This window comes from Cynocephalus volans, chromosome 8, assembly GCF_027409185.1.
Source record: "Cynocephalus volans isolate mCynVol1 chromosome 8, mCynVol1.pri, whole genome shotgun sequence".
Classification (NCBI taxonomy): domain Eukaryota; kingdom Metazoa; phylum Chordata; class Mammalia; order Dermoptera; family Cynocephalidae; genus Cynocephalus; species Cynocephalus volans.
In genome coordinates, this window is record NC_084467.1 from 140,490,693 (window position 1) to 140,505,055 (window position 14,363).

A 14,363-nucleotide genomic window follows, 5' to 3' on the forward strand; every position below is an offset into this window, starting at 1 on the left:
AGCCAGACTACCTGGATTTGAATCCTGCTCCACCTTTTAACAGTCCCATGACCCCAGGCAAGTTACCTAAGTGTTTAAAATGTCCTTATCTGTAAAGCTGGAATACTAAAAACACCTTCTCCATAGGTGGTTCTTAGTATTAAATGAGTCAAGACATGTGAAGTGCCTGGAACTAACAGTGCTTGCAGTTAGTGCTATCAGATGAATCGCCCTGTCCTATACCTCAATATCCCCACATCTGGCAAAATCTTCAGGTGATATCCTGAAGAAGGGCTGGGGTTTCTGCTCAATCAGCTGGCCAGCTGTAAGTCCCTAAGCACATGATCCTCCCAACAAGTTGTGACAACGTCTGACAAGCTAAGACGACTGCATCCTGTATGGAGAAGGAATTTGCCTGAAAGCAAAAACAAGAGCACAGTTTAGGCAATTAATCACCCTCATAACCTCCTTTCCCAGAATATTCAACTTCAGCAAATTTAGGAATTCTACATTTTAAGAACTGTAAAAAGATAGCTGGCCACCCTGACACACCACACCTGGCTGAAGCCATGCTGAATGCTGTCACCTTACCGCTCAAGTTCAGATGGTTCTGATGGAGCAACTCTGCACATCCCCTGGTTTCCAGATAATTAAGTGAAGACACACTCCTTGGCACAACTTTCCCAAAAAGCCAGCCAAGATAATGAGCTTCCCCATTTGGACTGCCAGGTCTGCTCTGCTTATCATGCAAAAGAAGAAAGCCAGGCCACTGCTTTTAAAGTTTTAACTGGAGAGCACTATAAACAATTTAGGCTCTTTGGGCTCTTAACATCATTAGAAGACCATGATGAGACTGCTAAGTAAATATTTAAGGATCAGATATTTTCTCCCTGTCATTTCTGCCAGGGTCTCAGCACAAGCTTTACATCCTTACTCTGTCACCTGAAGATATCCAGACAGGCCACTTGTAAACAAGTCCTAGCCTGGGACATAAGGAAGGAAGGTCGTGATTCCGTCTGCAGATGGAGGCACACAGTAGGTCAAGACTGCTTCCCCCACCCCACCCCCGCCGCCATTGAATCAGATTTATTATAGGGTTTGCTGTGCCACGACTTCTAGCTGCAGAACACCCCCAAGTTATTCTTCTCCACAGAGATCTACTTCTGTACAAAGTAGAAAAAGATGGTGGTAAAAAACCCTTCAGATTCTGCATGCTCCTGTAGCGTTGTCCCAGACACCCTCTGCAGACCCGTGAGCCTGCGCGGTCCCTACAGCCGCACTCCTGCCCCCGCACTGGATGCCCGAGCCAATTCTCTCCGGGTCCAGCTCACCCGGTTCAACTTTGTTAAGAACTTTTCTTGCGCGCCGTACAAAAGCCTCTTCCACATTCTCCCCTGGGAGTGCACCTGTTTCCAGACACATCAGCTCAAAACCTGAGCAGATCTAGAGGCTTCCAAGGAGGTGACTTCGCGGTCGGCGTCTGGGTCCTTCTTGTCCCCGCAGGGATGATCACGATGTTCTGACACGGTGGGTTTTTCGGCTGGTGACGTCGCAGACCAGGAGCGCCCCGGTGGTAACTTCTCAGCACCGACCTGAATGTTCTTGCCCTGCGCATCCCAAATCTGTAACTTTATTTCCCACCAACATGTACGACCTTTGAACCAAATTCCACTCCTACTGTAGGATTTGAGTCATCTTGGAATTTTTTTCCAGGCGGGGGGTGGGGCCGGGGTCCTTCCGCGCCTGGGGGGAGGGGGGAAGGGGGAGAGGAGGGGCGGAAGACGGGGGGGGGGGGCCCACCGGTGTCCAAGGCAACCGCCGGCCACGCGCGGCTGCGGCCCTGCTGGCCTCCAGACTGCTAGTTGTGCGATGACAGAAAGCACCGAGGATGCTCAAAGCGAACCTTTAAAAAGACGTTCACTTAAAATGAAGAAGCAAATACAGGAACACTAGGATTTCCTGTGGAGAAAACGTCGTACACTGGCTGTGGTGGTAAAGAAGCGCAATTTACATTGTATCTTCACTGCTGCCTGAGCTCTGGGGCGACATCAGCAGCGCACGCAGGTACTTCCAGAATCTCACCCTTCTCCAAGAGGCAGGATGGTGCAGTGGATAGAGACAGAGACTCAGGGGCCCGACAACATGGCTTCAAATCCCAACTCCTTCACTCTCCAACTACGTGGGTTTCCAGCGAATTTCTTGGTTTCTCTGTGCCCCAGTTTTCTCAGGTTAAAGATGATTGTTATGAAGATTTAATAAGATAATTTAGGTGGATCACTTAGAATACCTAGCAAATAGCACATAACAAATGTTAGCTATTATTATTTATTTTTGGAATTGGCTTTCAAATAAAATAATTTAAAAAATTATTTTAAAGTTTAAAAATATACTTTGATCTTTTTTTAAATGACTAAAAAATGATAAAACTTTGGAGAAAAAGCTAGTATGATGGCATTCACATTGTTTGCAGTAACACCATTTACAGGTTTCAGATCAGAAAGTTACTATTTATGTTACAAATTGCAGAGCATCAGAACTACAAAAAGATCCTGGTATAACAAACTTTTTCCAAAACTAGATTAGAAACTTCTATAGTTCAAAATACTGAAAACTGCCAGACTCAAGGACATACCATAAGTCTGTTAATTTCTTTTAAAATCTTGGTACATTTTATAGCTTAAAAATTATGTTAAGATAAGAGTTTAGTAGTATGCATTTACTTAAAATATTACCACTAACTGCTGTGAAAAGATAATAACAAATAAACTGATCTAATAATTTAAGCTAATAGTATTCAGGTAAAAGCTTTTAGAAGGAAAAGATGCATGCATTATACAGTGGATTTCTCTTTGGCATTTATTAACAATGATGGGTTGTTGTTTAATGACTTTCACAAACAGAGTCGCAACTATCACAGTGACCCTCTATCACTCACCATTTACAGGTGAGTTATTTTTAGTTTCTGTTTGTATCAGCCAGGGGGTTATGTTGTGGTAACAAACATCCCCAAGTCTCAGTGGCTTAAAACAAACATAGTTTATTTCTCACTCATGCTACATGTTCATCACAGGTCGCAGGGGCACTGCTCCATGTCATGTCCTTATCGAGGGGTACAGACTGAAAGAGACCAGAAGTCTGGAACTTTGCTGATCACCACCGTAAGCATAATGGAATTTGTAGAATTCTGCACTGGCTCTTAAGGTTTCCCCTTACAGGTGACACATATCATCTCCACCCATATCCCATTAGCAAAAGCAAGTCATGTGTTCACAGAGGGGCAAAGAAGTGCCCGTGGACCCAGAAGGTGAAGATTTAGAACACTAGTGACCATCCCCAGTGACTACCGCACTGTATAAGGGAACTTTGAAGGATTCTTTCACTTTAACTTAAAGGTTAAAACATACAGCTGTGAAAAGTCCTGGGCCTGATGGCTTCACCAGTGAATTCTATCAAACACTTAAAGAAGAACTAACACCAATCCTTCTAAAAGTTTTCCAAAAAATGGAAGAAGGGACACTTCCTAACTCATTCTATGATGCCAGAGTTATCCTGATATTGAAGCCAGATAAAGACACTACAGAAGAGAAAATTAGAGATCAATATCCCTTATAAACATCAAGGTAAAAATCCTCAATAAAATACTAGCAAGCTAAAGTAAACAGCATATTAAATGAATTATACAGCATGACCAAGGGATATTTTATATTTCATGATAAAAACACTTAAATTAGGAATAGAAGGAAACTACCTCAACATAATAAATGCCATATATGAAAAACCCTCAGCAAACATCACACTCAATGGTGAAACACTGAAAGCTCTTTCTCTAAGATCAGGAACAAGGCAGAGATACCCACTTTTGCCATTTCTTTTTTTTTTTTTTTTTTCTGACCGGTAAGGGGGTCGTAACCCTCGGCACGGTGCTGTCTGCACCACGCTCAGCCAGTGAGCGCACCGGTCATCCCTATATAGGATCCGAACCCGCAGCCTCGGCACTACCAGCGCCGCACTCTCCAGAGTGAGCCACAGGGCCGGCCCCACTTTTGCCATTTCTATTTGACATAGTACTGGAAGTTCTAGCTAGAGCAATTAAACAAGAAAAAGAAATAAAAGTTATTTGAATTTTGGAAAGGAAGAAGTAAAATTATCTATTTGCAGATGATATAATCTTATATGTAGAAAACCACAAAAAAACCTGTTAGAACTAATAACTTACTACAGAGTTGTAATGATGACAGTAGCCTGGTGCTTGGTATAAAGACAGACACATAGACCCATGGAATACAATGGAGAGTCCAGAGGTAAGCCTCCACTTACATGGTCAAATGATTTTGACAACAGTGCCAAGAGAGTTTAATGGAAAAAGACAGTCTTTTCAATAAATGGTGCTGGGAAAACTGAACATACACATGCAAAAGCATGAAGCTGAACTCTTATCTAAAAGTATATATAAAAGTGAACTCAAGGTGGATCAAAGACCTAAGTGTAAAACCTAAAACTATAAAACTCTTAGAAGAAAGCATAGGGCAAAAGCTTCACTACTTTCAATTTGGCAATGACTTCTTGGATATGACATCAAAGGCACAGGCAACAAAAGAAAAAACAGACAAATTTGACTTCATGACAAGTAAAAATTTTGCCCATCAAAACACACTAGCAAGAGAGTAAAAAGGTAACCCACAGAATGGGACAAAATATTTTAAATCACATATCTGTGAGGGATTAATATCCAGAATATATAGAGAATCCCTAAAACGAAACACCAACAATTCAGAAACTAGCAAAAGACTTGAATGGACATTTCTCCAAAGAAGATATCCAAGGGGTCTTCAAAAAGTTCATGGAAAGATTTGTATTATCTTCTAATTCCATTTTTCCATGAATGTTTTGAAGTACCCCTATATGAATGGCTAATACATGAAAAGATGGTCAACATCATTAATCGTTAGGGAAATGCAAATCAAAACTAGAATGAGATATCACCTCCCATCCATTAGGATGGCTACTATAAAAAAAAACCCAGAAAATAACAAACGTTGGTAAGGATACAGAGTAACTAGAATCCTTATGTGCTTTTGATGAGAATGTAAAAAATGTAAAATGGTACAACCATTGTGGAAAACAGCATGTTGGTTCCTCAAAACATTTAAAATAGAATTAATACCATACAACCCAGTGACTCCACTTCTGGGTATATACCCAAAACAACTAAAAGCAGGGTCTCGAAGAGATATATGCACACGCATGTTCATAGCAGCAGTATTCACAATAGCTAAAACATGGAAGCATCTATATAATTCCACTTGTATGAGGTACTTAGAATAGTCAGAATTACAGAGACAGAAAGAATGGTGTTTTCCAGGGGCTGGGGGCAGGAGAAAGGGGAGTTATTGTTTAATGGGCACAGAGTCTCAGTTTTACAGGATGAAGAGGTCTGGAGATGGACGCTGGTAATGTATTTAATACCAGTGAACTGTACACTTAAAAATGATGAGATGGCAAATTTTATGTTATGTGTATTTTATGATTAAAAAAAAAATCCAAAACATAGTAGCTGTATGTCTGCCTTTACAAGGCCCCCGGCTAACAATCCATACCCTAAGCTATGCAAGGGAGGAAGTTGGTCATTTGTGTTCAACAGGATCCAACTTGACTCTCCCTTTCAGGTAAAACAAAACATGGATTTGGAAGTAGTAAAAAGAAAATAAGGACACAGTTAATAGGTTTCTTACTGAGTTGTAAGGTAAACATAGGGAAGAACAAATAAGTTTCTTATTTGTTTTCCCATTCTGAGAGAAAGTAATGCTGTCTTCACACAGAGAATGCACTCCATCAGGTACTCTCTAGGGCTCTGCAGTGTTGCCCCTGCTACGGTTTCTTCCATCTACCTCCTCTGCCACCCTCTTCAAACACAGCCACCTGCAGAAGAGGGATACTGTCTGAATTTTTTTCATGGATTGATAGGCACTTAGACTTGGAGATTGTGCTTATTATTTATTTCTAAAACTGGAAAGGACAATAGGTGTTGTGGCAGGAGACTGCTAGTTGTCCTTAGATATCCAATTCTCTCTCCAGCCCCAACACACACACATATTGCAGTTGTACACAACAACTATGAGGGGGTCTTCATAAAGTTCATGGAAAGATTCATATTACCTTTTAATTATATTTCTCCATGAACTTTTTGAAGTACCCACGTATATGACATGATGTGACAGCCACTTTCCACCTCTCTCCTTGTGAGGTGTGACCATGTGACTACATTCTGGGGTATGAGTGGAGGTTGTGTGTTGCTTTTAGATCATGCCTTTGCAGAAGCAGGTATGTCTTTCATTTGGCCTGTCCCTCTTCTCCCTGGCTGGTATGTAGACATGATGGTGAGTGCTGGAGCCACATTTTTAACCACAGGATGGAGGCTGTGTGCTGAGCATGGAAGAGCAACAAGACGGAAGGAACCTGGGTCCTGAAACTATGAAGCTTCCATACAGCCCTGGAGTATATATGCCAGTGCTCTATGTGGAAGAAATAAATGTTTATAATAAAGTGTTAACTACACCCAAAGCAACTGGTTCCAACCTCTAGTTTTCAGATGAAGAAACTGAGACCAGAGAGATTAAAGCACACCCTGGGTCATACAGCCACCTCCTCTGCAGACTGTACATTAAAATGATGGAAAATTACTCAGCTTACTCATCTCTCCTGTTAATGGCCATGAAAGTGAAGTGTCCTACAATTCCTTTTTCATTGACTTAATGTCATATTCATAGCAGCAATATTCACAATAGAATAGCAAGGGTAACAACAGAATTTCATGCTAAGAACTACATAATTTCAAGTTTTTTAGGATGATCAACATGTCCTATTAATGGAGCTTATTTAATTCAGTGTTGATTGCCAGGGTCCAAAGCTAATGGGGCATTCTGAGGGTTCTGACCAACGAAACAGCCAAACTGCGAGATATTCTCAAAGTGTATTTCCTGAAGTCCCCAGGAAGATAATCAGCGAGTTGTACTGTATTCGTACTTCCTTCTGGGGTTGAACAGTACGCCTTCGGAGGGGATTGGGATGGCGAACGCACGCAGTTGTAAGTTCACACACAAGAAACCACAGCCCTGCTTAACTGAAATGAAGTCCACCCACGATGCCACATTTGCTTTCAGTTATCTTTTTCACAGAAAAGGAGAAAAACAGTTCTCAATTCACCATTTCCTCGGTATCCCTATTTGCTGCTTTAAAATGACATTCCACAGGCATTACGCTGCTTGACGTACTTCATACATCTAATGCTCTAAGGAGTTTTGAAATGACTTGGAACTGTTTCAGAGAGCAAAAACATCTGATCTTTTTTTTTAAGCTTTGGATACAGTTTACGGAAAATAAGAATTCTTTCTCTCCTTTGGAACATACTTCGGAAGCATTTCTTTTAGGTTCTACTTAGCGGCTTCTCATTGAGAGGACTGATACTAAGTCACAACATCACAGGACAACTAAAACCATCAAAAGGCAAGGCCGTTCAGTTCAGTTTTCTGCACCCCTTCGTCCCAGGTCCTGCACAGCTATCCTGAGTCATTTTTACGATCTGCAGAAATGACAGCCAGTGTGGATGGGGCTCGCGTTCCTACAACCAATTGCTTTCAGAAGCGCTTCACTGCATTTCTAGCTCTCAAAATCTTCAATACCAGGGTTGTTTCAAATCTGACGTCCCATGCCTGTTTTAAACATTCTCCAGGACTGCTGGCTGCCCTGAGAATACCTGAGCCTTAACATAAGACCTCAAGTCTCCCCATCCCGCCTCTCCAGATCCATCATCTCCATGGTTCCCCTTTGCCGTGACTACCTTGGACTATCTTCCATTTGAGGGACTTTCTTTTCTTTTTTTGGCAGCTGGCTGGTACAGGGACCAAGCCCTGAGCTTGGTGTTATCAGCACCATGCTCTAACCAACTAAGCTAACTGGCCAGACCACTGAGGGCCTTGCTCACCCCGCCCTTCTGTACTCTGCACCGGGAGTGCCACCCATCCCCATCTGTTCCTCTCCTCTGTGTTCTTGCTGCCTGCCCTCTCTCCCACTCCCATATAAAAATGATCATTCCCCAGACTCTCCTGCCTCTCCAGTATCACACATTTAACTGTATTTTAGTTATTCACGTATCCATGCCCCCTGCTATGTTGTGAGCACCTCAAGGGGAGGGACCGTGTCCTAACTTTATATCTAACATCTGAGACAGTTCTTAGCACACAGATGTTCAATATATGCTTGCTGAATGACTGTGGGAATAATTTAAGAAAGAATCCTGAAGTATATAGTTTAAGTCACTAAAATGAAAACAAAATATGACTAAACATGTAAAAGAAATCATGATTTTTAATAGGGTATTTTTGTTCCATCTTTTATATTGAGATAGAAAGATGCAAAACATACACGGTGCAGAAAGCTGGATGAGAGGCGATGGATGTCTTTACACCCGGAATCAGAAGACCCAGATTGGAGTCTCTCAGCTCTACCACTTTCTGCCTCCTTCACTCTGGGCAATTTCCATTTATAAAATTAAAATCTAAATCCCACTTTATTCCAAAGTAAATTTCAGGCGATAGCTGGCAAGGGACACCCCCCTGAGTTTTTCTTTTCCTTTTCTAAATTTGTTTAGACAGAGATGAAAATACCCACAGTTCCTACCTCCCGGTGTATGAGGCTCCAATGAGCTGGTGGCCATGAAAGAGCTCTGTAAAGTATACAGTGACATGTCAATGAAAGCCATCATTATCCCAGAAGGGAAAGAGAGAAATCCTTCAGAGTGGTTACCAGCCAGGCAAGCAGCAGCTGTTTAGGATTCAAGGAAAACCCGGAAACACAGGACTGCCCTGGCGAACGTTCCCCCAGACAGGTCCCACCTCACTCTCAGGTGGACTTGGATCCACTCATGTAACTTCACGGGGCCCACCAACTTCAGTGCCCACGGGTCTGAGTACCATGGACCTAGGACAAGTCTGGATATGGCAAAGAAACAGACGCACCTCTGAGGCAGAGACACAGAAAAATGATGAAAAATGCTCCACTGTGCACCCCCAACCCCCACCAGGGCCTCCTGTGGGGCTGGCTGGCACCCACTCACACTTTCCTAAAGGGAGTTCTATGGGGGATTGTGCTGAGCAAGGTCCCGGAGTCCGGGATATCTGTAATTTGACAGGGTATAACAGAACTGGTCACTACTTACTTGAGATGAGGTTTGCAATATGACTTAATTTTACTTTTTTCTTGTGTGAAAGAACCAGGAGATGAAAAGTTATTTTGGAACATTTATTTTTGGGATTGTTTATGAAGCATTATGCCTTAGCACAAACCTGGCTAAGTCTTACATCTATAGGAAGTAAATTGAAGACTACACCTCCTTTAGCATAATCTTAAAGGTTACATTCATTCATTCATTCACCCCACAAATATTTATTTAGTACTTAGACCTTCTAGGGCGGTAGGATAGGTACTGGGGAACAGCTATTAACAACCAAACATGGCCTAGAGCAAATAAGACTTTAATTACAATTGTGATACGGGTTACAAAGGAGAAGTTGCACACTGCAGTGAAATCTGTGGGGTACGTGGGGATGGTGGGGGTGGGTCAGGGAGCAGTGAGGGGAGAGAGCTGCAGGGGAGAAGGCTCTGGGTGGGCAGGAGCTTGGCCAGAGCTGGTCCAGAGCTGGGCCAGAGAGGGGGGAGAGAAAGGAGCCCAGAGAGTCACCTGCTCGGGTGATAACATGAGAGCAGCAGAACGCCACAGCAGGAGGGGCTTTACGCAAAGGAGTAACACGATCAGCTATGTATTCAAAAAACAAAACCCCAAACCATAGGTGACTTCAGTACCCAGGAGAGTAGTAAGAAGCATACAGAACTGGGCAGGGGTGAGGACAGTCAGCACGGTGGCACGACCCCTTCACTGTGTGGATGAAGACACCGCGCTTCGAAAGTGAAGTGACTCGACGAGACCACAGAGGGATATTGTCAGAGCCTCCCTTTCCTGACTCTTGATCCAGTGTTTTTTTCTCTATAATAAAATTATATCTAGATAGAAAAAATAAGTTCTTTTGGTGTATAGCAGTGCTCGGCATCTATAATTAAACAATTTATTGTACATTGTCAAATGGCTAAAAGAGAGGAGCTTATATGTTCTCATCACAAAGAAATGATAAATTTTTGTGATGATGATTTGCTAACTACCCTCATTTGATCACTATGCATTGTACACATGTATAGAAATACACCTCTGTACCTCATAAATATGCATAATCAATACATTTCAATTAAATTTTTAAAAACCCTATGTCTGTGAAGTTGGAGTCCTAGCTCTCTCAATCTTTGACTGTCATCTACATAATCATAGAACCGACTGCTTTCTCACCACTTTGAACTTACTGATACCACTAATAATAGAAGCAATCACTTATTAGAAATCTGCCATGTGCCAGGCAACTTGTTAGGTGCCTTACTTATCTAATCTTCACATAGGATAGGTATAATTTTTCTGCTTTATAGTTGAGAGCATCAAAAATATTTTTTAAGTGTCCAGGGTCATACAGGCAGTTAAGTGTGATCAGGAAACACAGCCATCTCTTTCTGACTCCAAACCCTGCCACCATGCCATGCTGATTCTAGATTTTATCATTATCAAATGCTAAATGCTGGTTTTCTAGAGAAAATCAGAATGGGAAGGGAGAGTTTTCTCTCTCTAAATTAAAAAAAAAAATCCACATAAAATTGTCTGAAAAGTTAAATCAATCAATCACTCAATAAACTATATATAGCCACAAAAAATAATAGGAATTATTATTATACTTTTAAACTACCATACCAATGGCACAAAATTTTAAAAATATTCTTCCAACCTGTTTCAGGAGATAAATGTTGGCAGTAACCAGTAACCACACAGCTGAGATAAGACGAAAATGTCCCCTTCAAATGGTCTGATCTACAATCTCAACTGCAGGAATTATACTGCAGAATCCTGAAAGGGTGGGGCAATGCAGAAAAAAGAGATCATTTCTGATTGACCTGCTCTTGACCCTCCAAACTGATAAAAACAGAATTTAAAGTCAGATTCCATATGCAAACACTCCAAAAATTGGAGCGGAAGTATAAGGAATAGGGGGAAAAAATTGGACCTAATGAGAAAGTTACGTACTGAAAAGAAAAATGAAACATAGAAGCAATTATAACCCCCCTGAAATAAACCATGCACATCATGCAAAAATTTTCAGGACACAACTATTATTCATCCTTAGGGAGACAGAAAGAGATATTCTGTTAAGAAAAAAGAAAAGACCAGCATGCACTTACTCTATTACTAAAGAAATAAGATCATCACTACATACAGTAAACATTAAAATCATCACTGCATACAGTAAACGTTAAAATCAACACTGCAGAAAATTGGGTTAGTGAATCGGAAACAAATACAAGAAACAAACATGAAGGGTTGAAAAATGATCAGACATTGAAAAGGCAGTGAGAGAAGATGGCAGACATAGAAAACAGAGCATGGAGATGTGGCCTGCAAGCAGCGGGCACCTGTAACGGGATAACAAATAAAAGTCAATTTTTCAGAACTTAACGCCAAAACCAAATACAAAAAAATCTGTGGACTGGAGACTAGAAATGGTCACAGTTTTATGTCACATTTGTAAGCAGAAAAACACACAAAGCCGTATCTGTTCAAGGCAGACAAAAGCATTCTTAAGTCTAGAACCAGATCACTTTCAAACAGGTGAAAAGTAATATACCTTCGGTTTTTCCCACGTAAAAAATGAGTCTAACAGGAGAAACAAGAGAGTGGGAAACAGGGACTGAGGGTCTTGAGGGGAGGATGAAATCCACAGAATATTTTTTTTTTTTTTTTTACTAGGCAAAGAACTTTATTAACCTTTGTTTCAAACTTTATTCCCAGGCTTCTTCAGCTTAATTAGCTGCAAAGAATGAATTGTGTATAAGCAAAAACTGAAAAGAGCTGCAGTGTCCAAAGGGCTTGGGTTTAAAAATATTAGAGATCTAGATTTTATTAGATCCTTAAACAAAACAATTTTAAAAAGCAGTCATAATATAAAATAGCAGCTCCCAGAAACTTCTTCAAGTTTTATCTTCTTCAGAAGTTCCTCCAATTCAGTTTGCCTCATTCTTGGAAGCCTCATCAAAATTCTCCACAAGATCTGGAACTTCATCATCCTCCTCCTCTCCAGTAGCAAGTGGTGCTTTTCCATCCACAGACTGTTTGGGCAGAGCTTCCCAGTCTCCTTAAGCTGGTCAGACTGTCTGCACCACGCTGGTTTAAGATGCTGGGTAGCATTTCTGTCAGCTGCTTTGTCTCAGCATGGCCTGTAATGGTGAAAGTGTTCGCTGTCAGAGATGCCTGAACTTTAGGGTTGTTAAAGTGAATCACTGTTCCTTGGTTTGTAAACATATTCACTTCTTCAATACCAGAGATATTGTTCACCCCTAACTTCTTTAAAGAGAACTGAAGTTTTTTAACATCTGCTGTAGCTGTTCTATGAACCACCTTCTTCTTTCTGCGAGCCGTTCCTTTCCCACCAATGCGCACTTGTGCCTGCAGTTTGGCAAGTTTTTCCTGGTTCATTATAGTTTCTTTCATCTTGTCGGAGCGGAAAAGGGGCCGCGCGGGGGACTAGGGTTGGCGCTCAGGGGGTCTCAGGCAGACCAGCTGAGAATAGGCGCACGCGCGTGGGGACGCAAGATGGCAGCTCCACAGAATATTTAATAAGCTTTATTTACCCCAAGACACTTCTGTGTGTGGCAATATTACCCCAACACCATTTCCATAAAAATCAAGAGACTGCTGCCCCACACACCAGGGACAGAAGAAGAGGGGAAATCTCTTAATGGCTGGATACTGATGTTGAACAGGGTTTGGGTGACGATAGAATCAATTTTCCATTAGACAATAAGTAAGTAAGATCATCAATTCAGGGGAGGACAGTTGCTGATTAAAAAGAGCCATAAGAAAACAAGTCATAAGTACCGATCTTGACAAATTTAATAGTTGATGAAATTATCGAAACAAAAGAGGCAAAAGAGAAATTTAAGTGAAACCTCAAAAGAAAGAAAAAAAAACTTTTAAGACCCTCAGGATAAATTAATGAAGTATGGGCAAGGGATAGAGTAAAGAGAAAAAAGTAAAAAGGCACAGAATTATTTGTATTTTTAAAATGGGCTAAAGGTACTTTGTCCAAAGAGGTAGCCGTTGTCATTTATCACTGATACAGCATTTACTGTGCATCTGAAGCCCTTTTCCTCCTTTTCTACTAAGCCACAGTCCAGACAGAGGCAGGATGCTGACATTCTGAAAGGAATTAAAAGGTCAAGGGATATCAGGCTGACTTTATATTTATTTATTTATTTTTTGGTGGCTGGCGGGTACAGGGACTGAACCCTGGACCTTGGTGTTATCAGCAGCACACTGTAACCAACTGAGCTGACCAGCCAGCCCTGTTGACATCATTTTTAAAAGGCACAGTGACTTCTTCCATCAGAGTTACCAGTGACCTCCTAGTAGCCCAATTCAACAAATGCTTCCCCCGCTCCAACCATCCAACAGAGGTTACCGCTCTTGTTTCTTTACATTTTCTCCTCCCACTGCTGTCTTCTGATTTTCTTCCCACCTGACCGCCTCTTTCTTTTCTTTCTCCTTTATCGTGCTGCAGTGTCTTTGCCCATCTCCTTACCTGTCAGTGCTCCTATCTTTGGCCACATATTCCTCTTGTTATTTCACAATAAGGATGACCAAATATTATTCATCTCCGGATTTTTGTGCTGATACACACACACACATGTGCATGTATGTAACTGCCTGTTAAGTACCCTCATGCATACATATGCACACTCAGCATTTATACACCTTTCAAAATAGTTCAGTAGCCATTCTATTCAAGAGGTGGTTTGTTTGTTCCCTGCCCTCTATGTCTCTAAGCTCTTATCATACGTGGACATCTATCATAGTCCTTATTACCTGATGAAATTGTCTATTTGCTCATATATCCCCCAACCGGACTGTAAAATCCTGTATCTTTCACTTTTTTTTTTTTTTTTTTTTTTGTCTTTTTCGTGACCGGCACTCAGCCAGTGAGTGCATCGGCCATTCCTATATGGGATCCGAACCCGCGGCGGGAGCGTCGACACGCTCCCAGCGCCGCACTCTCCCTGGTGCGCCATGGGCTCGGCCCTGTATCTTTCACTTCTATAACCGACACACAAAGTCAGGTACAGAGTAGATACTCAAGAAATGTTTATTAATTGAATAATAAAAACAAAAGTAGAAAGGAAGCATGAAAGGGTATTAGGAGACAATCCATTTCAAAGAATTAATAATCAAAACATGCAAAAAA

The 14,363-nt window shown here is 41.5% G+C and overlaps 1 protein-coding gene and 2 pseudogenes across 4 annotated transcripts in view; all 3 read right to left on the reverse strand.

Annotated features, from left to right (window-relative positions):
• Window positions 1-14,363, reverse strand: part of LOC134384028 (uncharacterized) — a 202,866-nt gene that overhangs the window by 36,180 nt on the left and 152,323 nt on the right. The gene's annotated exons all lie outside the window — the stretch shown is intronic.
• On the reverse strand, window positions 1,180-8,737 carry LOC134383311 (ras-related protein Rab-4A-like; annotated as a pseudogene).
• Window positions 11,878-12,718, reverse strand: LOC134384467 (transcription factor BTF3-like; annotated as a pseudogene).